Source organism: Sciurus vulgaris (genome assembly GCF_902686455.1).
Source record: "Sciurus vulgaris genome assembly, chromosome: 1".
NCBI lineage: Eukaryota > Metazoa > Chordata > Mammalia > Rodentia > Sciuridae > Sciurus > Sciurus vulgaris.
In genome coordinates this window covers 164,506,089-164,533,866 of record NC_136461.1, presented here as the reverse complement: position 1 = coordinate 164,533,866, position 27,778 = coordinate 164,506,089, and the positions used below count along the sequence as shown (strand labels likewise).

General features: G+C 34.3%; 1 long non-coding RNA gene across 1 annotated transcript in view; it reads left to right on the top strand.

The window, feature by feature from the left end:
• The window catches only part of LOC306663595, a 404,268-nt gene that overhangs the window by 357,297 nt on the left and 19,193 nt on the right, over positions 1–27,778 (top strand). Inside the window, exon 6 of the long non-coding RNA XR_013764472.1 lies at positions 18,901–19,036. This is a non-coding gene — a long non-coding RNA (uncharacterized lncRNA). The remainder of the gene's footprint in view (positions 1–18,900; positions 19,037–27,778) is intronic.

The window sequence follows — 27,778 nt, the reverse complement described above, 5'->3', positions numbered from 1 at the left end:
GTCAGGCTAAGACTGGTCAAGACTGCTATTCCAATTTGTGCTCCATTGTGTACAATGTGTCAAAATGCATTCTACCATCATCTATAACTAATTAGACCAAAATTTTTAAACAGTGGTCTAAAAGGATTTTAGGTCTATTGTGAGATACAATAATCAGATTACTAATAGACATCTTATATTCCTTTTTAACGTACAGTTGCCTGCTACTTGTTTGTGATTCTGCATTTTGAAACCTCTTAAAAGCAATAAAAATTTGCTTTTTAACCTAGAAAAAAGCAGACTGCTATTCCAGAGAGTACCTCTAGGTAGCAACAGGAGGACTGGAGTTCCATCCTACAACAGGCCATTATTTTGAACCAAAACACATAAAGGAAGTATTATTTCTGTGCTCTTTTATCAATGATTGGTCATCTTTTGAAAGAGAAATTATTATTTGCATTGCCATCTGATCAAGATAAGACTCAGGGTGTTTGGTAAGACTTGAGATGACTAACCTTTGCTTTGCTTTATAATCTATGCCTGTAACTTTAATTAGTTATGTAAAATTAATGTGAGAACTTTAATTTTGAAATCAAGTGATCTTGGCCACCTACCCTATAAATCATTTGATCCTCTCTGTTTCCCCAGTCCAGTTTCTCTTATATCTGAAATGAGAACTATTACATATTCTCTACTTATCAGCTATTTATTAAGTAATATATAAAAGAACATTTTAAATACTAAGGGATTCAATACAAATTGACAGGGGTAATAATACATAGTTGACCCTCAATAATTATCTGATCTTAATATACAAGACTGAATAAAAACAAAAATTAAGGTCCATTATTAGTAATACTCATAATTATGACAAATTATACTTGGAATGTGTTTCAATAATTTTTATCCTAAATATGAAAAAAGTAAAGGTCACTGGAAATCTTGTCTTACAGAGGTAATCATCATTAATACTTTGGTTACAGTCTTTCTTATATACTATATAAAAATAAGTTTGCATAAACTTCTTTGTATTTTGCTTTCCTGTTCAATACGGAAATGGCGGGTGTAAGTCTAATGAATTATAAAAAAATTTGTAGGTATCATGTGGGTATGTGAACTGAAATTTACTCAGTTATTTCTTAATTAGTGGAAAATAACATTTAATTTTAAGAAATATAATAACGCTATAACAATCTTCATTGTGGTGTCTGTGTGTGTGCGTTCTTCCTGTGTATAGACTTTTAGATCTGGAGTAACTAAGACAAAGGATAAATGTATTTTAAACTTTGCTATATAATGTCAGATATTTTTCCAAAAATATTGTAAAAACTTCCTGCTCAAAGCATGAGATTTGATTTTCATGACTTTTTTTGCCAATGGTAAGATTGACAATCTTTTCATAAGTTTAATAGATATTTATTAAATTGCTTCCTTAGTAAATTTCTAGTGCATACCATTTATTTATTTATTTTTCCTGTTTGTTGTCTTTATTCCTTTTGATTTGTGGAAATTCTTTTGAATCTTATGGGTATTAATATTTGTTGAAAATATTTTTGCTATTTATTTTTATTTTCACTACATGTGTGGCATTTGCTTTTGAATATTTTTTGTACTTTTTATATTGTAAAAATTCTATTACAGTTTCTCTGCATATTTTCTTTTCACTCTTTTTCTCTGAAATCTGTCTTCTATAGAACTGGAATTGTCTCTAGTAAACTTAAATCATACTTGCATTTGTCAAAGCCCTCTAGTGATTTCCCCGTGTGTTTAGCATAGAGTCCAGACACTTGCTTTGGCTTATGAGGACTTCATGCCAGGCTTCTGCCTGCTTTCTCCACTTCTCAGCTGACTCTGGTTGTAACTTCACTTCAGTCACTGCGCACCCTTGTCTCCTGCAAACATGTCAGGCAACACTTGCTAAGACCTTTGTATTCATTTTTTCTTCTGGCTGAAAGTTCTTTTTCTTCATGTTAACAAAGCTTCATTTGAGCCTCAGTTGAGATGCTGCCTTCTCACAAAGACCTGTTTTAGTTACTCCTTATTTGACATTGCATCCTGTACTTTACCGTTTTTGAGATTATCATCTACTTCGCACACTAGATTCAAGTTTTATGACTAAAACCTAGTCTGCATTTTTTATCACTACATCCCCAGTTCCTAGAGAAGCCACAGTGGGTCCTCAATAAATGAGTGAAGAGCTGAATAAATAGTGCACCTGGAATTTTAAAGCATATTTAGCAACTTATTTACAATGTTTTTATAAATGCTAAAATATATTTCTGAACCTTCTATCATGTATCACTGATCAATTTGTTTATTTTTAATCCAATACCACTTACCCACTTATTTACTTCTATGTCACTGTTTGGACTATGTGTAACTCAATTGTGGCAAGATTTGCCATAATTGAGAAGATCATGATAAATTCCCACAACCTAGAACATGATTGGTAATTCGATTTGTTTAGATCTTTTTTATATGGCTTAAAAAAGAAGTTTTATTTTCATTTTTATGGGCCTGCACCTTTATTTACTTATTTGTCAATATTTTATAATCCCTAAGCAACATGTAATTATGTTTTTACATCCTCTCTGTGAGGGGGTTTAGAACGCCTCTGGTCTATGGGTAAAAAAATTAGTGTAAGGAGAAAGCAGATCTCTGCCATGTCGATGGGTCCTTTATCTGTTAGAATTGAGCCACCTCTGTTATTACTGTCACCCTGAGTCTGACCTACCTGTAAGACCTCTGCAGGAAGGTCTTCTGGGATTTTGTCTCATACATTCACACCTGCCTTCTCCTGACCTTATTAATTGCTCTCTCTCCCTAGAAGCTCTTCTTTCCTTACTTGCCTGATTACTTACTTGCCTAAATCTTTCTTTGTTACTCCCTCTAGGAAATTTGTCCCTTGTCTTTGACAAAGCCAGTTCTTATTATTATACATGCTCTTAGGTCTGTGTACCTTTCTTAATACTTCTCAGAGTAGCAGTTTTACCTTTTCTGAAATTGTTTTATAGATGTCATCACCTGACTTTTAAGTTTACCAATGGTGAGGGCATGTCTGGTTTTTACTCAATATTTTATCTGCAGCATCTAGCATAGTGCCTGGCTTTTCATATGTGTTCAATACTTATTCACTGATGAGATGAATGAGTGCTAAACATTAGATAAACCTATTAATATGTATCATGGGAGCCAGGCTAGAAAATTGTCTCTTTTGCAGATTGATATCTTCTTGTTTGGCATTCTCAAAGCTATTCTGTCCCTCAACAACATCTATGAATAAAAAATCAGGTGAATCACAACTACATAGAAATTTCAGAAAATATCAACTCAAAACTACTTAACATAATGTAAACTCGTATCTGATAGTACTGAATAGGAAACCAGCGCTGCTCAAAAGCAGTGCTGAATAGCTTTAAAGAGTGGCAAGTTCAGCATTACTCTTCAGTACTTCAGAAAATTATTAGCAATAAGCACTCTGTGGACTGACTTGACCCACAAAGCATTGAATTTGTGGTTCTACTTGGAAGGCTGTAACAATTTAATTAATAATCTGATCATACTGTGTATAAAGTTAAGCTCATTTAGAATTCTAATGACCTGTTATTTATTTAGAGAACATGGTCAATAGTATGCTAATTTTAAAGAAATGACAATGCCTTTTAGATCCCTTGGGCATTGGTCTTTAAAACATTATTTACCTACACAATTATTTATTAAATTAATCATTAGCTTGCAAAATCTCTGAGTGGAAGCAAGATCTGCCAGTCCTTTCAAATCTGTTTGTGTTGTTCATCTGCATTTTCCCTCTAAGAACAGAGCTTTTAGTGATATTATATAATGTGTTTCTGAAATAGCTGTCTAATGGAAATTGGCTTTGGAGAAATGCTTAGGTTTAGTTCCCTCAAACGTCTATATTTTAATAGTATCACATTGCAATAGAGCTTTAGCATTATGGAGCATTAGGATGTATCTTTAAAATGGTTGATGTTGGTGCCTGGCAAATGAATGTCTATTGGCATTGCCATAGAAAACATTTATCTTAGGCAATGTAGGAGACTTGAAACTATTGGATTGTTATGTTCATTTTTATTTCAAAAATTTTAATGGTTTTGTTTCCAAGTAACTACAAATGTATGGTCATTAGCAAGAATATGAACTCTGCATTTTCTATATATTTATTTTTCTAAAAAAGAGAGCAACTTACAACACTGTGTATTTTGAATATAAGTAGCTATAAAAGTTCACATGAGAGATTTAATACTAAAAAGGAATGAATCACTTCTGCCATAGTGCAATTTAAAACTGTCCAAATTTTTTTTTTTTAAAATTTAATTGCAAGGAAAGGAAAGACAATATTTAACATATATTGTGGACTGACTACATATCAGGAACTCTGCTAGACATTTTGTTAAAAGTATTATATGATAGTCTTACTATCATATAATTGTATACTTCTGAAAGATAGGTTGAAGTCTACTCCCTGGTAAAAGTGAACAAAACTTTATTTGAAAATAGGGTCTTTACAAATATAAGCAAATTAAGGTGAGGTCACATCTAACTGACTGGCCTCTAATCTATTATGAATGGTGTCATCATAAGAAGAGAAGAGACACAAGAGCAGACTGATGAAGGCGAGGATAGCAGTGTCAATAGTTTTAAGCCCAGGAATGCCAAGGACTGTTGGGAAGTCATCAGAAACTCACAATAGGCAGGAAGGATTCTCCCTACAGATTTCAGAGGGAGTGGTGGCCTGACAACTCAAGCTTCTACAGCTGTGAGAACCTAAAGGTTCATTGTGTTCAGGGGTCCAGCTTGTGGCACTTTGTAACAGTCGCTGGAAAATTAGTACATGGTTAAAAGGTAAAAGACATCTTCACAGTCTTTTGGAGTATAAACCCTAGGATGATTCGATTTTATGGTAGTACTGTTTTACTAAAAAACAAAACAAAACAAAACTGCATAACTATTTTAAATTATAGTGAGATAATATTAATCAAGTTTTTAAGAATGGGTTTACAGTTCTTGGAATATCTTTGGACTCCACCCCCATGATCCAGCCTGCTGGATTCCATTGCAGTTCCTGAATCCACCACAACGTCACATTTTCACCTGTTATGTTCTTCTCAGTTCTAGAAAATTCTCACCATTCTTTGAATATTGTCTTTCTTCTTGTGTCAACTCTCCACTGTCCCAATAAGGTTGCGTAATAAGCAATGACCATACCTGTGGCATACAACAATTACCTTTTATTTGAATCATGTGCCATGGGGTTCTGCAGATCTGGACTGAATTAGATATTTGGCCTGGGCTACTTGTGCATTTGTGATTAACTTTGAGTTATTGAGGTACTTTGCTTATTTCAGCTAAGCTTATTCACATTTCTGAATTATCTTTTAATGAGAAGTTGCTAATTTTTTTGAGGCTCATCAATTATTTTTATTAAAATTTATGGGCTTTTTTCCTATCTAAGGAATCCTTGCTACCCTAAGATTATGAACATTTTCTTCTACATTTTCTTTATTTTACAATTATACAAATTGTAAAATCTACATCTTTTATGAGTCATTTTGAGTGAATTTTTGTATATGGTATGAGGTAGAGGTTAAAGTAATGTTTCTTTTCCCTAAGTGGATATACTGTTCTTGTGTGTTGTTTAAAATACTTCTTCATTGAATTTTCTTAGCACTTTTGGAAAAAAAATTAATTTGAAAAAACTGTATTATATGTTAAATATATATAACACATTAACACATATAATATAGGAAGGATATGGAAATGACAACCCTCAAAACAGTGTGGCCTGGCAAGAGGGAGGGGGGAAGAAGACAAAACATTGATAACATTGATCCTTTCCCAATACATCCTTTCCCAGTGACAAGACAATCCCTGGGAAGGAAGCAAACATCACCCAGTGACAAGACAATCCCTGGGAAAAGGGCAAGCATTGATCCTTTCCCAATAAATTCTTTCCCAGTGACAGTACAACAGACCATGGAGGGAAAAAGATAAGCACCAAATGCTGAACTCAGGACCCTCCATTCTTGCCCTGAAAATACATTTGCCCAGTAAAAACAAATTTCAAATTCTCACAGCCTGTTTCCAGAGTGCCCAAACTGATATGTTCTGCTAAAGTCTTCAATGTTTAAGTCATTTCTCAGTGTAACCTACATAAGCACAGATTCCTTCTGTAATTGGGAGCCTTTTTCTACCAAGAAAGTGGGCCCCTATGATGCCTGACTGATTGACTCCCCTGCTGAATAAAAAGGCATAGCTGATGCAAAAAGTCTGCTCCCAGCCCAGTTATTTGTGCAAAAATAACCAAAATGGTTATTGCTTCCAATATACATGCATTTATATATAAAATATTAATAGGAAGAGTGGGAGAGCATTCTTTTTCTGAACTTTCTGCTCTGTTTTATTGGTACATATGCCAATCCTTTTTCTGATACAACACTAAGTCTTGAAATCATATAACTGCTCCATTAACTTTGTTTTTTGAAATTGGTTTGACTCTTCTAGTCCTAGTACCATTTCATGAGTTTTAGAATTGGCTTTTCAATTTTCCTAAATATTGAGATTACCTCAAAATTTATAGATTCTTTGGATATAATGGGCATCTTAATATTGAATCTTTCAACTGATGAGAAAAGTTATGTCTTCCATTTGTTTAGGTCTTGTAGAATTATCCTTAGCAATGTTTTATAGACTCCGTATGATATGGTGGGATGTTTGTGGTCTGTGCCCCAATTCAGATGTTGGAAACCTTATCCTAAATGTGATAGTATTGATAGAATCTTCTGGAAGGTAATTAAATCATGAGGGTAGAATCATTATGAATGGAACTAGTGTCCTTATAAAAAAGACCCCTTCCATCACATAGCTGGATGGTGCTGTAATAGTCACCAGACACTTGAAACTGCTGACACCTTAATCTTGTATTTTCCAACTTCCAGAACTGTGAGAAAGAAATGTTTGTCATTTATAAGCTACCCAGTTTATGGTATTTTTATTAGAGCAGCCAGAGGAGACTAAGATACCATATTTGTCACATTTATCCCTTAGGTGTTTTATGGTTTTGATGCTACTGCAAATGGTAATTTCACAATTCCATTTTATAAATGTTTATTACTAGTATAAAGTACAATTAATTTTTTTTGATGTTGATTTTGTATCTGTGACCTTGATATGCTCATTATTTCTGTAAAATTTAATAAGATTTTTATGAATAGGATCATCATGATCTTGTTAATTTAAAAAAGAAAAAAAAACCAGTTTTACTGTTTTAGTCAAGCTCCCTGCCTCTCTTCCCTTTCTACTTATGTCTGTATCTGTCCATATCTGTACATGTACCTCCATCTATCGGTCTATACCTTCTTGTTTGGACTGGTTAGGATCTTCAGTACAAAGTGGAACAGAGCTAGTGAGAGTAGATGATGTTGACTTGTTATTGATAGCTTTCTGTCCTTCAACATTAAGTGTGACACTCTGTGTAAATTTTTCATAGTTTTAAAAAATTTTATTGAAATTGTTTTCCTCTGATCACAGTTTCCTAAGACTTTTTAATATGAACGATTGTTGAATATTCTAAAATGTTTTTATTCATAGTGGGATGATTATGTTTCCTCCTACCTTATTGGTTGATATTGTAAATTATATTTATTTATTATATGATGTTAAAAATCTTGCATTCCTGGAGTTATACCCAATTACTCATGATGCTTTATCTTTTAAATGTATTATGGGCTTGGTTTTCTTTTATTTTGTTAAGAATTTTTGCCTCTATGCTTATAGAGATTATTGATCAATAGATTTCTGTTTTTTTGTAAAGTCCTGATCTGACTTTTTAAAAAAATTAAGGTAATGCCAATCTCATAAACTTAGTGAACAGTATTGTCTCTTCCTCTATTTCTGGGAATAGTTTCTCTCTGATTGGTATTATCTTTTTTTTCCCCCTAAGTAGTTAATATAGTTTACCAGTTAAGCCATTTGTCATTAAATTTTAAATTATGTATTCTATTTCTTTAATAGATTTAGGAATATTCACATTTTCTGTTTCCTATTCTATCTGTATTCTGGTCACTTGCTTATGGGAAAAGGAATTTGTCTTTTTATCTGCTTTGTTGAGTTTATTGGCATGAAGCTGTTCATAATATTGCCTTGATATTTCTTCTAGCATGTGTCAAATCTATATTGACCGCTCCTTTTTCATTACTTGTACTGGTAATTGTATTATCTTCTTTTGCTTTTTATTGATACTAGTCTTATCAGGGTTTGTTAATTTGTTAATCTTTAAAAATAGCCATTTTTTTCTTTATTAATTTTCTTTTCTTTCTTTTTATTTATTTATTTATTTATTTTTGTTTGAGAGAAAGTTTGTTTTCTATTTCATTGATACCCACTTTAATTTTCACTATATCTTTACTCATGTTTACCTGAGGCTTAACTTTTCCTAACTCCTTTGGAAAAAAGCTCATCTAACTGATTTTAGACCTTTTTTTAAATATATATGACATTAGACTTGTAATTATGCATCTAAAAATTTAACTGTCTATATTAAATTTTGATATGCTGTGGTTTTATTTCAGTTAAAATATTATCTACTTTCCTTCATAATTTCCTTTTTTTCAGTGAGTTATTAAGAAGTGTGTTATGCTTTCTAAATATTTAAAATTTTTTGACCTCATTTCTCATTTCTAGGTTAGTTTTGCTGTTATCTGTAAATGCTATGTATTTGAATTTTATACCTTTAAATTTAATAGTACTTGTTTAGTAGTCCAACATTTGGTCTATTTTCATGATTGTTCTATAAGCGCTGAAGAATTATGTGCGTGCACACACATGCACACACACACACATACCACACACACACACACACACACACACACACACCACACACACACACACACGTGCGCGCGCACACACACACGCTGCTGTACTGAGAACCTGAGGAGAATTCTTATGCTGTTGGTTACTGTAAAAATATAGCCTTTCAGTTTTATCATTAACAGGTAGCATCTTTCCTCTGATACTTTCTCGAAGGAGGTTCTGTTCTGAACTCCAATCTAGAAATTTGGTTTCCAAGAACAAATTGTACTTTGGGTCTTAGGGCAAAGTGTATATAAAGTTCTCCACACTACTGATAGCTGGAGAAGGAGATTAGGATGCGCATGCTTCTGAGTTAACATTAAAACAATTACCGGAACCCTCTTTGTGATACAGAAGCAGAGTCATAGAATGTACTGCAGATCTGAGATCTAGTAAAACAAACTCAACTGTAGGACTGAATAATGAAAGAAATGTAACAGTGGCTATTCGTTTCAGAAAATTTTGCTATTGCTTTTTATATTATACTTCCTAATGGAGGTATGAAGAAGTCTATTTCATCACAAACTGTCTCAAAGTCTCAAAACAGTAGACTATTTTCACAGTTCATTGTTTCATACTCTCTAAATTGTATCTTTTATCCCTGACCTCTCAAAAATTTGAAACAAATGCTTTTCTTGAAACCCTTCTCTTTGAATGGCAATGAAGTTATTTGCACAATTTCAGTAATAATTTGCCTTTTAATTAGGATATAAATGGACAAATCAATTTTGTATTCAAAACCATACCTAATGCATTATATTTGAGAACCAATCTCATTAATACCATCAAATCCTACCTACTATTGAGAATAAGAAATGTACTTTGTAAGTGGAACCTTTCTGCATAAAACCTTCCCAAGGAACTTATCTGGTGTAATTATATGACTTAGAGGGTCTCAACCTTGTAAGTTAAGGAAAATCACTTGATAGACCAGAAACTAACCAGTGCAAGGACCTAAAGATTAGAAAAATATACTCTCATTTAAAGATAATAGTAGCAGAGTGATGGATATGAACTTTTTGAGTTTTGTTTTCTATGCTTGGCAGAGAAGGGAGAGGGAGAGAAATAGAGAAAGAAGAGTCAGCACCCTCAGGAGTGATTGAGACTATTGCAAATACCATCCTAGATTCCTTATGATTCTCCAGATGGAGATAATCTGTACTTAGTGACTGCTTATCACCTGCAGCTCTAGATTTGCAGAACATTCTCTAGGGAGGCATATATTTGATAAGTTTTCAATATCTATGTTCACAAATCAAGTTGATAAAAAAACGAGTCCAGCATTATTGTAAACGACATTTATTTTTGGAGATCATTTTCACCACCAAAGGGGAATGTCAAGAAAAGCAATAAATAAAACATACAGAATTTGGAAGCATGTCTTTCAAATGTTTTACTGGAGCATTATCTAACAGATCTACCAAAGGGTTATCTACTTTTTCAGAATTTTGTCATTTTTATCTACTAACTATTTACTGTTCATTAGGGTATTTTACACCTTTATAATGTTAATTGTTAACCTATAGAAAATATAATGATGCAACTTATCTTCTTTTTTAAATTATTTATTTTTAAATTTTTTACAAACTGCATTTTGATTCATTGTATACAAATGTGGAACATCATTTCATTTCTTTGATTGTACATGATGTAGATTCATACCATTTGTGTAATCATACATGTACCTAGGGTAATGATGTCTGTCTCATTCCACCATTTTTCATGCCCACTCCCTCTCATTTCCTTCTACATAATCTAAAGTTCCTGTTTTCTCCATGTAGAAGGTTTATGACATACAGCTTACAGTGTATTGCTACAGAGAGCATTAACCACTTTAATATGTAATTAATCAATTTTATTCCACACACCTTATTTCAATGACAAAAGAGTTTGATGTATTTAATGAGTCAATTCAGACGTGTGATCAGACTGATGCTTCACCAGAATCAGAAGGTTTACAGCATTTGATGTATATGTTTTGGTATCAACATTTTACAAGTAAGATGACATCCTGGTCCAAGTGAAGAAGTTCCCTATTTAAAAAATCTTAACATGAATGGTCTCCAAGGAAAGAGTTTCAGTCAGTGAGTCAGTGGGTGCTTCCACATCATTTTTTTTTTTTTAATTTTAGCAATCCAATTCTGGGCAATAGTTCAAAGAAAATGTCTATTACAATGTCAGACACTTTCTAACAGAGTGTGAAAAAAATATTTCAACCACCATTGTATAATTGATCAGTTGCCATATCAAGAGCAGGCTATTTCAGCTTTTAATCTAAAATTTCTCATTTAAAAGAGTTTTAGGTGTCACTTGGATATTGGTGGGAATGATATATCTAAATTTCTCAGTGGGAAAAGTTTGGTTAGAAAATATGGTCTTCTGATGAATAGGGAATCCTACTTCTGGCAGGTAAACTGAATATATAAGCTTTTAAACACGTGTAATAAGGAACTCATAAAAAAAATCTTTATCTTTCCAGAAAAGAAGTGAAGATTCTAGAAACTTGTCATTGGAATTTATTTTAAGATATAATAGTACCTTTGTTTGGAATTTTATTCCAATGAAACCAAAATCTTATAATGTAGTAGCAGTATTTTATAATTAGGCCTTTAAAGTTGGCTTGTGTAAATAGCTAAACAAATCCTTAGACTTTATTAATTTGTTGTATATGTTCCTTGTTCACCTGTGCCCTTATAAAGTTGAAAATTAAAGTACATCCTTAGCCCAAGAAGAAATAAGTATTGCTCACAGATCCTGGATTTTTTCAGGTAGTATTACTGTCATATAGCTATACTTTATAACAACTATAATGATTACATATGCATTGAAATATGTATTGATTTTTATTTATTTTGCAAGAGTTAAGATCAATTAATAAATTAGAGAAATCATTTGGAAAGTTGTATGTTCCCCTTTTGTTGTTTGTTTTGAAAACCTGATTACTATATATTTGTTGTAAAGACAAGTAAGAAAAGTAGGCAGATAATATGGAGAGGAAAAAAAAAAACTTTAAAAAAATGACTTATGAACAGAACTGATTCTTTTTTTTTTTTTTTACCTCTTTGTGGCAGGACTTTACAATTGGCATACTCTGTTTATAAAATGTAAGTTATGATCTAAGATTACAAATCCAGTAGATCTGTATGAAGTTTAATCTTTGTAGGTATTTTTTTTTTTTGCTTCTTTGATATTGATTCTAAAGTTTAGAATTCAATTGTTTTTCAGAGAAGTATGATCCTGAGAACAATTACTAACAAAGTAAAAATTAAAGACAAATGTCATAAGAAAGCCATAGTTTACAAATTGAAAGAAGCATACTTACTCTGTATAAACTCTAATTGTAATTGTTCATGCCAGTGCATCTCTGTGAAAAAGATTAGTAATAAACTTTGACTAGCAGAAGGAGTTCAAATGTTTGATTTCCAGTTTAAAATTCTAAAATCATCATGCATTTGATAACTTCTGATTACTAATAGTACCAAGTTTGGTGGCTCCTAATTGAATTCAGATGTGGGTGCACCTGGAAATCATTGTGACCTCTTAGTTATTCGATGTCTAAGGATATTAGACTATGACAATCTTGATATTTATGGAAAATATGGTATTTTAAAATTTTCTTTGCTACTTTTTCCCCTTTCAATTCTTCCTTCTGAATTCTAAGAAAAGTACATGCTTGTGGTAAAAATTCTATTTACTTCAGATGGTGCTGGGTAAAATGTGAAAGCTGGCTTTCTCTACCCTGCTTTTCCCAGTCTATCATAAGTGGTCTTTAAACAATGTACATAATGACATGTATTGCACAGGTATTGAAAATCTTTTCTGTAGTTTGTTCTTTGTATTTTGATGTTGCTGTTATATAAAATTTTATTTTTTTGCAGTAGAATACATCAATCTGTTTTCTTTATGGCTTCTAGTTGGTGTCATACTTAGGATAGATTTCTCTACCTCAAGATTATGAACTAATATGTCAATTTTTTTCATTTTTTATAATTTTAGCTTTAAAATTTTTAACTATAATCCCAATGGAAACTTGTTAGGTCATTTCTATTTTGAGAGAACTGAAGAAAGGACTTGATATCTTTTTAAAAAAATGATAGAGTAGTCATTTTTCCAATTTCCTTTATTTTACCTTATTTTCAAAATATTATAACATTTTCTTCTTTAGGTTTAAATAATGTATAACAGGATTTTATATGGCCACTATCAATTCTTCTTTCTTTAAAAATTTCACAACTAAAGTTTGCAATATCTCAGAAGTATTGATAAACACAGCTCCAGGGAAAATTGTCATAAAAGAAGGAATTTATTGCACATTCAATCTGCTTTTCATTTGAACGATAAGGTTCTCTTGATTTATTTAGAAGTGCAATAGAATGACTGAAGAGAGCCTTCAAGGAAGAATTTGTTGACAACTGAAATTTTATAAAGTTATATAATGGCAGATTCTTGGCTATAGGAACTTTTTTTTTTCTTTCCTTTTTTTTTAATTTGGTCCAGTTGGAAGACAAAGTAAAACAGACACTTTAAGAATTCAAAAATTCTAAATAAACCATAAAATTGAAACTACACAGAGAATATGTGTTTTATTAAAATTTTTGCTTTATCCTGAGTTCTAGTCTCTTGCCCACAGACAAGGTGACAATGGGAAAACACTCTCTGTCTTGGCTCTGTCCATAGTTTCACGGTGAGGTCAATCACCTTTATTTATCTGTAAACTCAAAGAAATTCAGAACTGCTAGAGTCACCTAAATTTGTTCAAAGTCTAGCTAATAAAACTAAAAATAGAATTCCCATATGATCAGGCTATATCATTCGTGGATTTATGTCTAGAAGAAATGAGGTCAGCCTACAAGAGAAATACCTGCATATCTACGTTCATTGTGTCATTATTTACAACAGTCAAGTTATGGAACCAGCCAAGGTACCTGTCATCAGATAAATGGATAAAGAAAACATGGTATATATACACAATGGAGTATTATTAAGCCATAAAGTAGAACAATATCATGTCACCTGCAGGGAAATGGGTGGAGCTGAAGGTCGTCATGTTAAGTGAAATAGCCAGACACTGAAAGAAAAATATTGTGTTTTTTATCTCAGATATGAAAATTTAAAAAAAAAAAGTCTTGAAAAATAGAAAAGGGACTATTAGGGAATGGGAAAGGGAGCAGGGTGAGAGGAAAGAGAAGATAGGGGAGACGGGAAGGTGGATATTATCAATGCACAATATATATTTATGGAAAAATCCTAGCAAAATCCTTTGATTCATATAATTAATTAGTTAATGAAAAGATAATTAATAATAAAAAACCTTTTTTGTCCCTCTCCTACTTCTCTTATCTTCAAGCACACACTTCCTTACTTGTACATTTCTGATGAAAGTGGTATGGGATGAAAGATTGTCTCAGGGACAAGGGGGCAGGTAATCTGTAGCTTTGATAAATTTGATCATGGAGAAATAACTATGTCAAAAATTAAACACCGTCATTGGAAGTAATGCATTCAGTCAAAATTAAGAACAAATAAATTAAAAGCTAAAATGTGTACAATGTTAAATCATGGAATAGTTTAGTTTAATGGTCAAAAACACTAACAACCTGGGTTTCAATTTCAGCTCCATTGCTCTATAGATATGTGCTATTTAGTATTTATTGACAACCATGTGCCTTTTCACCACTTTTGGCTTTGTTTCCTCCTCTGTAAAAACAGTACTAATAAAAGAAAAATTCTGAGGTATCCTCAATTTAATCATAAGGGCTAGAGGATGGAGAGCTGGGAAAGAGATAACTGATGTTCATCGGTTAACAGCTGAAGGTGAGACCAACAAAAAGATTGCCATGTTGAAACCTTTACTTATATATCATACCGAAATCCAATCCAAAATCACAATGATTTCTCCTTAAGGATTGCCCTCCTATCCTAAAGCTTTCCAAACAGATTCCTACAATTCTGCTCTCCTTATTTCTAACCAAAGTAACTTCAATATAAATAACTTATGTTTTATTATTCTTTGAATATGAAGTTTCTTCCCAAAACCTCACCTATGGACGTAGGAATGCTGTAGGTGGGTGGGGCATGGTTGGAGGAAGTAGCCTTGCCACTGGGGTGTGCCCTTGGGGATTATATTTTGTCCCTGACTCTTTGGGTTTTCTGCTTCTTGGCTTTCATGAGCTAAACAACTTTCCTTCACCACAGACTTCCACCATGGTGTTCTGTCTCATCTTAGGCCCAGAGCAATGGAGTGGGCACACCATGGACTGTAAGCAATGAAACTGTGAGTTCCAAATAGACTTTTCCTCCTCTAAGTTGCTCTTGTCAGATATTTTGGTCACAGTGATGAAAAGTCGACTAACACAGCTTTCCTTCCTTGGATTTGCATTATAAGAAATATTCCTATTTCTGGTCTGGTGGCCCTTTTTTCCAAAAGCTAACTAGCCTTGCTGCTGGTATTTTGCAGAAACTTATTCCTGGGCCTGGGCCTTTTTCTGGCTAGCATTCGTCATAACTCAGTAAACCCTTTTATTCTAAGATGCCTTGGTTGCAAATGTTTTGGTTTAACAGGATTATAAAGCTATATTAATACAAGTAAAATATTTGGTTTTCTATAAATATTAATACATTTTAAATTTTTTGTTTTCTAAGAGAGGTACTTTCAAAACTCATATATCCAGCATTCAAAATTACAAGACAGTAAAATTCAGTAAGTTAGGTAATTGTGCTTCAGGTGATTTAGAGACCATGGAGAAAAGTTCTTCACTGACACTGTATTCATGTGCCCATTTTCAGTTTTCTTTCTGGATTCTACTTCCTTGGAAGTACTTTGTAATTATTAATAAGGTCTAAGAAATACACCTTTAAAACAAAGACTTATTTGTTTTAAAATTGTGTTACACTTCCTCCAAATACATGCAGAATACATAATTTTGTAGAAAATACAGAGAAGTATAAAAGAGAAAATAATCAAGTATAATACTATCACTCAGAAAAAATTCATATGAGCTAATATTTATTTGTACATTTTTATTGATTCATAGCTATTTTCTCATATTATTTATATGAATAAAATGACTTCTAAGAGTTATACAATATTATATTTCAACCATGGCTTAGTCACTTTGATATATCTATGTATCTACATCTATTTTTTAGTTTATCTTGCTATAAAAAATGCTGGTAACTTTTTTTTTTTTTTTGTATCTTTGACTAATTTCCTAGAGCGATTTCTAAAAGTATACTGTCCTCTGAAGGTATGAAATTACTTAGGACCTTGATTCATAATGAAAAAGTATTCTCCAGGAAGTTTGTGCTAATTGATATTTCTACCAGATGTATTGCTGCGACTTTCAGGATAACATGTTTCTAAGTTTTGCCATTTCAATAGGTGAAATTGCCATCTCTTTCCTTAACTTTGCATAACTTCGATGATGTGGTTTTTTTTTCCCCGCACAAGTTATTTTTATAAGAATTCATTTGTATGTCTTTCTAATTAAAGATAAACCTTGTCAGAGAAAAACATTTGGCCTTTGGTTTTTGGGACTTGGCCTGTTTCACTTAGCATGATATTTTCCAACTTCATATATAAGGAGGGAGGGTGGTGGTGGGGGGAGAGAAGAATGAAGGAACTTTGGATGGTGTAGAGGAAAATGGGATGGGAGGGGATGGGGGACTGAAAGATAGACTGAGACAGACATCATTACCCCATATATATGTATGATTACATGAATGGCGTGAATCTATATTGTGTACAACCATAGAAATAAAAAGTTGTCCCACATTTGTGTACAATGAATCAAAATGCAGTCTGTAAAAATAAAAAAAATTTAATAAAAAAAGTTTAGTAACACAACCGTAAAGAAAAAGATAAACCTTGTCAATTTTTTAGCATTATTAATTTGTGAAAGTTAACCATCAAGATTAAAATAAATTACCATTTGTATTTATGCAGCTACTTGTAATTAATATCTAATTTTCCAATTACACCTTTGTCTCTGATAGAACTATGCTATTTCAATTAAGTGAAAATTTTTATTTAAGGCTAATTTTGAATCTAGTAGCATCTGTCACTGCCTTTTTCCCTCTTTTGTAGGTGCCCACGTTCATGGCCTTTTTGCTGGATGTTGGCATCTGACTATACCATATCTTCCGAGGAATCTTACCTAGACCCACGTTTGAATCTGTTTCCTCGAAACTCAATTTATGACATACTTGCCCCATGAAATTCTGTCTGTCTGACACAGCAATCTCTTTAGGTTGAAGGGATATATTGTTCTTTAATAGGATCACAATGTATTATCAGGTTTTCTTTCCCAGATATGAAAATTATTTGCATTTCAAGAAAAGGTTAGCATTGGGGATTTCAGACATAGAATTTGGCAAGTATAAAAGATGTTTTTGAGGTAGATAGGTATTTCAAAACTCTGAGATGAGACTAGACTGTTGGGTAGAAGTTAGTGGCCTACATAACTATTGAGTGAAACTTGGGTTAGTTTTAACTTACAATTTTTAAGATCTGATATTGGTGAATTCTGTTGATTCTGCCTCTGTCGTTAAGCATATAAATCATTGTGTTGGCATGTTAACAATCTTAGAGCCCAAATAGTAGGAATCACCTGAATTTGACAGTTAAAATGAACAGTAACTAACACTTAAAAAGAACTGAAAAGTTCAAAGGAATGGCAATTTAGATGATCAAGGAGATTGAGATTCTGAAACTCTGAAGATGATGAACTAGAAATATTGAGCTATAGTCTGAAAACTCAAATGCTGATAAGTGAGAAAGATCAAAGTTCACACAATCATAGAAAATTATAAAGGTTTAACAGGGAGATTTGCAAACTTAATATTAGAGTTCTGGGACCCCTATCTAATTCGCAAATCACATTTCTAAAGAGTTCCAAGGCAAAGTGGATAGTACAGCATAATTTATAACTTTAGAGAATATAGATCTAGAGATGAAAGACCCATGAGGAGCTATAATCTGTCAGTGGTGGGACTGGTGTTCCTCAAGGTTTTTATCTTTTCTTTCTTTTTTCTTTCTTTCTTATTTATTATTATTTTTTTTGTACTGGGGATTGAACTCAGGGGCACTTAACCACTGAGCCACATCCCTAGCTCTATTTTGTATTTTTATTTATAGACATGGTCTCATAGAGTTGCCTAGCACCTCGACATTGCTGAGGCTGACTTTGAACTTGCCATCCTCCTGTCTCAGCCTCTTGAGCAATGATGGCTTCCTTTCCTTCCATATATCTTTCTCCTCCTCTCTCAATAGATCCATGCTAGATGCTATTATATAGTTTAGGTTCAGTGTGATACCTCCTAAAGTTTATATTAATTTATTCCTATTTTCTGTATTAATCATAAGATAATTGCAAATGGTTGCAAATTTTGACAACTTATGATAATTTAGGAAAACATTAATTCTAAAAGATCTCTGATTTTACAGAATTTGAAGGCACTTATGTGGTTTTCTTAGAGCAGGAAAAAAGCTATCTTGTATGTGTAATTTTCTGCAATTTTACCACTTAAGCTACATGTATCTGAAAATGGCTTCTATATTCAATAGCTAAGAAATAAATTGCCTTTTCTTGATAGTAGTACAGGAAAATGTAAAGGTCATTGTCATGTTTTAGACTTTTAACAACTTTCATTGTGCTATAAATAACTATGGCTAGCATTTTTATTTTATGCACACTAAGTTATATAAATTGAATTTTAAGATGTAAAGCATGTGGTAGGTGAATTAAATTGAAAACATGTGTACACAGCCTATTGCTACAGGTCTCTTTAATTAAAATCTTTTTGAGGATTCTGCTAAAGTTAAAACTAATATCTCTTAACATTTCTAGCTGTTGAAATCTGGGTTTGAGTTTAGTGCTTGTAAGGCAAGAAAAACCCTTTGGAAGTGGTCAGAAAAATCCAAACAATCTTATCTGTCTTGGGCTGTTCTCCCAAAACTGCTGAAACTTCTCTTATTAATAATTGCTTCATATTATTGTTGCTATCATTCTCCTTTCCATAAAACACTTTTTTTTTTTTTTTTTTTCATGGCAGGTATAGGAAATGTCACTGTTGACAAGGTGTCACCATTACATCAACATCTTGCTGACTGGCCCAGCTGGACTTTGACAGCTTCACTGAAAAAGGACACAGTGTGATAGAGATAACAACATTAAGAGTGAATACAAAAGTAAGAGGTGACAAAGAGCTCAGTTAAGACACATAATAAAAAATTCCAGAGACTTATCCAGGTTCCATGTTTAAGTTCTACTATCAAAAATTATTTTATTAATTGATTAACTCATTAGCTTTATGGGACAATCACTGGTAGTCAACATAACCTGGTTCTGTGGTGGGTGAAAGCTGACCAGGTATGGTTCCCAACTTCAAGGTACTTCTGGTTTAATAAAGCAGATAAGACAAGTACACAAAAATAAATAATGCAAATGTTAGGCCTCAGAGAAGCAAAGAATCCTCTGTACATTCATAGGAAGGGATGATAAATCATGTTGGAACACTTAAGGTAGCATTCATGATGCAAGAGGAATTTTGAAATGGCCTCAACTCTAAGTAGCGTTAGAGGCTGAGTAGAAGGCATTCTTGAGAGATAGGAAAAGATGAAGTCAATTAAATAATAGTGAGTAGTTTCAATTTTCTAGATCATGGAGTGCATGTAATCATTCACTGATACAACAAATGCTTAATGAATACTTGATAATCTACCAGGTGCTATTTGTACACTGATGAATAAAGGAGACTTGGCCTGGGCCTTTTGGGAGAAAATTATAACCTACTGAAGACACAGGCAGTAAATAGTAAACAGGCTGTCAACATTACTATTTCAACTTGTAGTATATCCTATGGAGGGCTAAATGAGGAAAAAAGGAAGAAAATAAATGGTAAGTGTTATGATTTAGATGTTAGGTGTCCCCCCAAAGCTCATATGTGAGACAGTGCAAGGAAGTTTAGAGGTGATATGATTAGGTTATGAGAGTTTTAAACTAACCAGTGCACTAATCCCTTGATATGCATTAACTGAATGGTAACTGTAGGCAGGTAGGGTATGGCTGGAGCAGATGAGACTTTTACAATGTGCTTTTGGGGTGTATATTTTGTCCTTGGTGAGAGAACTCTCTCTCTGCTTCCTGGTGTGATGTCCTGAGCCACCTAACTCTGCCACACTCTTCCACCATGATCTGCCTCACCTTGAGCCCTGAGGAACTAAGCCAGCTGTCTATGGCCTTTGAACTGTCAGTGCCAAATAACCTTTTTCTCCTCTAAACTTGTTCTTTTCAGGTCTTTCGGTTGTAGTGATGAAGAAGTTGACTAAAACAGAAAATGGTACCAAGAAGTGAGGTCTTTGCTTTGACTAACAAGATCATGTGGTTCAGAAGCTTTTGGAGTTGTTTGGAATTTGTGGGAGGAATTTTGATAAGTTTAAAGATGCAAGCTAGAAAAGCTTTAGAAGGTTGTAAGCAGAGCTTAATGGACGATTCTGCTGGAAGCTCAGAAGACCAGAATGCCAATAAGACTGTGGACAGGAAAGACTGGACTTACAAGGTTTTAGAGGAAAAAAGAGGACTGAATTAGAAATAAGAATAATGGTCGTTCATGTTATGTTCTGGCTAAGAAGTTGTCTAAATTTTGCATGTGTTCTGAGACTTTGTGTGAGGCTCAATTTAAAGGTGATGGACTAATTATTCTGGTGGAGAAAATTCAAAGCAGCACAGCTTTCAGGGGTGCCATGGTTACTGGAGGCTTTTAGCCAAGTTTATTGTGATACTCAGGCACAGAAAGCACAGAAGAAAGACTTAAAAAACTTGGAATTTGGCCAGAAAATGGCTAGTAAAACTGAGGATAAGGAAGATATGGTTGTTACAGACACCATTACAGACACCAAAGAAATGCTGTTAAGTACTTACCCAGAAACAATAGGAAAGATGACTTGAGGGCATCTCAGGGATTACAAGACACACTCATCTTAAGCTTAAAGGTATAAAAGTAAAAAGGGGGCCTAGGAAGATTTTTTCACCAAGCTCAGCCACCTAGGCACTCAGAAGGTATTGCAGTTAGGGTCTCTAGAAGCCTGGCTAGGGCTCAAGATGGCAGCAGACCTCGGTGTCAAGGTACCAGTTCTGCAAGAATGCAGGATGATGGAGTTAGGGAATCATGTAGACTTCCAACAAGATTTCAAAGGCCTGGAGGACACAGTGCTGCAGGTCAGAATTCCTTTGGGCAGTACCTAGAGGGTGTTGCATGGAGATGTGAGGAGGAAGCCAAAGCTGCAATGGAGACCCATGAAATTAAGAAATGCTAGAAACATGGGACTTCTGCTAAAGAAATCTGCAGGAATTGAGCATATGCAAGCCAACGGAGAGTCCATGTGGTCTGCAATCAGCAAAACAATAGGAGTGAAGCTGCACAAGCCCTTTGGAGAGAATATCATGATGTCATGGGCTCCAGATGCTGGACATGTACTTATTTGCCAAGCTGGATTTTGCTCTTGCTTTGGTCCCATTATTTCTATGCCACTTTTTCTCCTGTTTGAAATGGATTTTGTCCTTATATATTGTATATATATAACTGGCTTTTGATTTTTATAGGAGCTCATGCTGAGAATTTGCCTTGAGTTTCACAGGAAGCTTTGGACTTGGATTTTGAGTAATTCTGGAACTGTTGAAAATAAGGGGACTCTTGAAAATGAACTAAATGTATTTTGCATTGTGAGGTGAGCATGAACTTTTGGGGTCCAGGGACAGGTTATGGTTTAGGGAACCCCCAAAGTTCATCTGTGAGACAATGCAAGGAAGTTTAGGGGTGAAATAATAGGGTAATGAGAGTTTTAATCTAGCCAGTGTGTTAATCCCCTGATAGGAATTAACTGAATGGTAATTGTAGGCAGGTAGGGTGTGGTTAAAGGCACATTTATGATGTGCCTTTGGGGTGTATATTTTGTCCTTGGTGAGAGAACTCTCTCTCTGTCTCTTTTCTTCCTGGTATGATGTCCTGACCCTTACCCTGAACCCTGAGGAATGAAACCAGCTTTCTATGGACTGAGACCTCTGAGTCTATGAGTGCTGAATAAACTTTTTATCCTTTAAAATTTTTCCTGTCAGGTCTTTTGGACAATACGATGAACACATTGATCAAAACAACAAGGGAGTACTGTTTCAGAGCATCAAAAGTTTCTTTGTAGTATGCTGATTTTAGATCCTTTGGGTATAGGCCAAGGAGTGGGATAGCTGGGTCAAATGGAGGGTCCATTCCAAGTTTTCTAAGGAATCTCCACACTGCTTTCCAGAGTGGCTGCACTAATTTGCAGCCCCACCAGCAATGTATGAGTGTACATTTCTCCCCACATCCTCACCAACACCTGTTGTTGCTCGTATTCTTGATAATCGCCATTCTAATTGGGGTGAGATGGAATCTTAGGGTGGTTTTGATTTGCATTTCTCTTATTACTAGAGATGTTGAACATTTTTTCATATGTTTATTGATTGCTTGTACATCTTCTTCTGTGAAGTGTCTGTTCATTTCCTTAGCCCATTTGTCGATTGGATTATTTGTATTCTTGGTGTAGAGTTTTTTGAGTTCTTTATATATTCTGGAAATTAGTGCTCTATCTGAAGTATGATTGGCAAAGATATTCTCCCACTCTGTAGGCTCTTTCTTCACATTACTGATAGTTTCCTTTGCTGAGAGAAAGCTTTTTAGTTTGAATCTATCCCAGTTATTGATTCTTGCTTTTATTTCTTGTGCTATGGGAGTCCTGTTGAGGAAGTCTGGTCCTAGGCCGACATGTTGAAGATCGGGACCTACTTTTTCTTCTATAATCTGCAGAGTCTCTGGTCTGATTCCAAGGTCCTCAATCCATTTTGAGTTGAGTTTTGTGCAGGGTGAGAGATATGGGTTTAGTTTCATTCTGTTGCATATGGATTTCCAATTCTCCCAGCACCATTTGTTGAACAGGCTATCTTTTCTCCATTGCATATTTTTGGCGCCTTTGTCTAGTATTAGAAAGTTGTATTTATTTGGGTTTGTGTCCGTGTCCTCTATTCTGTACCATTGATCTACCTGTCTATTTTGGTACCAGTACCATGCCGTCTTTGTTACTATTGCTTTGTAATAAAGTTGAAGTTCGGGTATTGCGATACCCCCTGCTTCATTTTTCCTGCAAAGGATTGCTTTAGCTATTCTGGGTTTCTTATTCTTCCAGATGAATTTCATGATTGCTTGCTCTATTTCTGTAAGGTACGTCATTGGGATTTTAATTGGGATTGCATTGAATCTGTATAGCACTTTTGGTAGTATGGCCATTTTGACAATATTAATTCGGCCTATCCAAGAACATGGGAGATCTTTCCATCTTCTAAGGTTTTCTTCGATTTCTTTCTTTAGTGTTCTCTAGTTCTCATTGTAGAGGTCTTTTACCTCTTTTGTGAGATTGATTCCCAAGTATTTTATTTTTTTCGATGCTATGGTGAATGGGGTAGTTTTCATAATTTCTCTTTCTGAGGATTCCTCACTTATGTATAAAAATGCATTGGATTTATGAGCATTGATCTTGTAACCTGCCACTTTACTGAATTCACTTATGAGTTCTAACAGTTTTCTGGTGGAATTTCCTGGTTCCTCTAAGTATATAATCATATCATCCGCAAATAGGGATAGTTTGAGTTCTTCTTTTCCTATTCGTATTCCTTTAATTTCCTTGGTCTGTCTAATTGCTCTGGCTAGAGTCTCAAGAACGATGTTCATAGCTGCTCAATTCACAATAGCCAGACTATGGAACCAACCTAGATGCCCTTCAATTGACGAGTGGATAAAGAAACTGTGGTATATATACACAATGGAATATTACTCAGCCATAAAGAATGACAAAATTATGGCATTTGCAGGCAAATGGATGAAATTGGAGAATATCATGCTAAGTGAGATAAGCCAATCTCAAAAAGCCAAGGGACGAATGATATCGCTAATAAGTGGAGGATGACACATAATGGGGGGGGAGGGAAGGGTTAGTGTTAGGATTAGAGTTAGGGTTAGGGAGGGGGGCAAGTATGGAGGAAGAAAGTACTGTATAGAGGGTAAAGAGGGGTGGGAGGGGTGGGGGGAAGGGGAAAAAATAACAGAATGAATCAAACTACATTACTGTATGTGGATTTATGATGACACAAATGGTATGCCTTTGCGCCATGTACAAACAGAGAGGCAACATGTATCCCATTTGTTTACAATAAAAAAAAAAAAAGTTGAGGACAGAATAAAGGAGTTCAGCAACAAAAAAAAAAAAAAAAAAAAAAAAGTTTCTTGAAGAAGAGATATTTCAGACCTAAAGGATGAAATGCAGCCAGTCAATGAAAGAAGGTGCTAAGAAGAGAAAGATTGTTTTAATCAAAGAAAATAGCAAAATGTGTAAAAGTCCTGAAAGGGTATGGAACTGGTATTTGAGAAACTGAAAGCAGGTCAATGGGCCTGGATGGTAGTGAGTGAGGAAAGCAGATGAGCTAAGACTGGAGAGATAGACAGGGATCCTGATCACACAGGAACGTTCAAGCTTTATGCAGATGTTTGGTTGTTACCCAAAATGTGATGGAAAGTCATGAAAAAATTAAGTGTAGATGTAACATGATATGATTTATTACTCTGGATACTATATGGTAGCTAAATATACATACATAAACAATTGAAGAGAGGAAAATGGGCAGGAAGCTAGTATAGTAGTGAGAAAACTGTGATGGTTCAGACTGGATACCTGCAGGCACTGTAGAAGTTTATGATGTCAAGTCGTATTTATCAGGTTTTGCTGATGGCTGTAGAGACAGGAGGCTGTTAAGGCCCAAAAGATATTCTTCCTATTTGATAATTCATATCCTTTAAACCATAACTCTAGTTCTCTAGTCCCTGGCTTTCCACCCTTGCAGCTGGCTGTAACCACTCTTCTATTTTCTGCTTCCAAGTTCAACTCTTTAGATTTCACAGGTAAGTGAGATCATTCAGTATTTCTCCTGTGTTGGGCTTATTTAATTTAGCTTGAAAAACTCCAGATTCATTCATGTTGTCATAAATGACAGGATTTACCGATTTTTAAAGTCAAATTGTATTCCAGGATGTGTATACACAAAACATTTTGTATATTTATTCTTAGATAGACACTTAGATTGATTTCATACTGTGGCTGTAGTGAATTGTGTTTCTTTATTTTATTTTATTTTTTTAGTTGTAGATGGACCCAATATCTTTATTTTATTTATTTACTTTTTATGTGGTGCTGAGAATCAAACCCAGTGCCTCTTACTTGCTAGGCAAGTGCTCTACCACTGAGCCACAACTCCAGTCCTGAATTGTGTTTCAAAGAACATGGGTGTGCAGATTTCTCTGATATGTTGATTCTAGTTTTTTTGGATGTCTATCCAGAAGTCAATTTACTGAATCATATGAAAGCTCTGTTTTCAGTTTTTTCAGGAACCTCTATATTGTTTTGGCTATATAACCTCTATATTCTAATGGCTATGCAAATTGACACTCCCACCAACAATGTACAGGAGTTCCTTTTTCTCCAAATCCTAACCAACAGTTGCCTTTTATCCTTTTGATAAAAGTCATTCTCAATCACTGAGCCACATCCCCAGTCCTATTTTGCTATTTTACTTAGAGACAGACTCTCACTGAGTTGCTTTGCACCTCACTCTTGCTGAGGCTGGTTTTGAACTCACCATCCTCCTGCCTCAGCCTACTGAGCCACTGGGATTACAGACATGTTCCACCAAGCCCTGCTATAACTTTTATCTTCTATTTTTCCCTCTTACCCCAAAATCTTGGATATAGTAAAACAGAACTCTGCTAAATCATGGGATGATGCAGTTGGAATCATTACGAATTCCTGATCTTGACTTGGTTAGGTTTTAATTATTTATTTCCTCATCCTCAACAACTATAATTAAATACGGTGTCATCTAGGTTGTCAGTGTCCAGGTTTGCCCAGGGTTGAGGGGTTCTCAGGTCCTGAAATTGTGTACTAACATGGGGCAAGTCCTTGACAAGCTGGGGTGAGCAGGTCACCCTTGTATCATCAGACCTTCTCTTTGACTCTATTTTCCTCACTTCCAATGAAAGGTATAATTTTATATTTCATAGAAAAAATAGAGGCCATCAGGTGGGAAAACTAACAGCTTCCTTTCCAACTTATTAAATATCTGACCAACAACCTGGCTCTATTATACATCTTTTTCTGCTGAGTCTTCTGCCTCTTTGTGTCTAATAAGTTTTTCCCTTCAGCATAGTGTTAAAATTTTTTTTGCCAAGTGCACACATGCTCATAAGAAAATGTCCCTACATGACTCTAAGATTGATAGAACTCTTTCTCATACCCACCTTTTTGAACCATATAGCAGAGAATGATCTAACCCTATATAAATTTTACAACATGCTCCTCAGTTTTAAAAATTTCTTCTAATGAGGAATAAACTCCTTTTCTGCTTTTGCATATAGTCCTTCTACTTTGAGACCATGAATACTCATCAAAATACATTTCTCAAGTGACAGTTCTCTCATTGAACAGCAAACAGATATGCCCAGCTTTATATTTTTTTATATCTGTCTTTGTTTTATCATTTAGCAATATAAATATATTCCAGTATTTTCTATCTTAAGCATAAAACCTATTCTTCCTACATTTGACCATTTCTTACCCTCCCTCCTTGTTTCTTATTTATTCCACTTGAAAAAGAAATACCTTTTCTGTCTTCGCTTTCAATGTGAATCATATCATGTCTGTGTCTCCAATCCACTTCACTGATAACTAAATAATTACTTACTTGATAACTAAACAGTTATTCATAATCCTATGGAAGTTTTTTCTTCAGTTTTTGTGCTGAGCCCTTATCTAATACCTAGAGCACACTCAAATATTGATGAGTCCAGCTTTACATCCTTATCTCAGTGTTCCATATCCTCTGTAGATTCTCCGTGACTGAGTTTTTTCATTCTTCCCCAGCCACATAATGTATCTACAGCCTACGTTTGGAGGTCTGCCAAATCTCTCTCTAGACACCATATACATGTTCTACAACTACCACAGTCTCAATGTTCCCCCAAGTGAGTCTTATCATCTCCCAATTCCCCCATCCCAGATATCCTGTATTGACAATACCACTAACAACTCACTTACCAATTCTGGACAATTCAGTTTCCTTCACACTTTTTAGATCCATCTCTTTTTCTTTTCCTGGGTGTGGACTCTAACCCTTTAATAGGGCATTTGTGCACTAATGTTCTAAATGAAGTCTTTGACCCTAGGCTTGGCCCCTTGGATCAGTTCTGTGTACGCTGCTGCCAGAGGGATCTTTTGAAAACACAAATTTGAACATGGTGGTTAAGATTGTGGTCTCTTGAATGAGACAGATTTGAATTTATAACCAGTTCCAACACTTATTACCTATAATCTGGGCAAGTTTTCCAACCTCTATAAGCCTCAATTTCTTCATTGGTAAATTGAGATTATACTTACTATCTTGGAGTCTCATTTTGAGGACTAAATGAATAATCTGTCATGTTGCCTTGTATTACAAATAGTACTCAATATTTGGTTACTGTGATTAATTGTCATGGTTATTCTTAATGTTTTTGCTTTTCCACTCTCATTTCCTGTCGCTTTCTTTTTTTTTTTTTTTTCACTCTATTTTCCAGCCATAGAAAATAGATTTTCCAACATTCTTATTTGTTTTTTTTTTTTTTTTTTTTGATTCATTCTTCAATATTTCTTGATTTCATCTGTTTGCTTGGCTAAATTCAGAGCATTCTTCAAAATTCAGTTCCAATTTATTCTTTTCCTAAAGAATTTCCCCTTCTACCACCCTTATAGTCTGGATCAAATGTGTTTATTCTCTTAATTTCCTGTGCATGTATGATTTTACCATACCATATTGTTCAG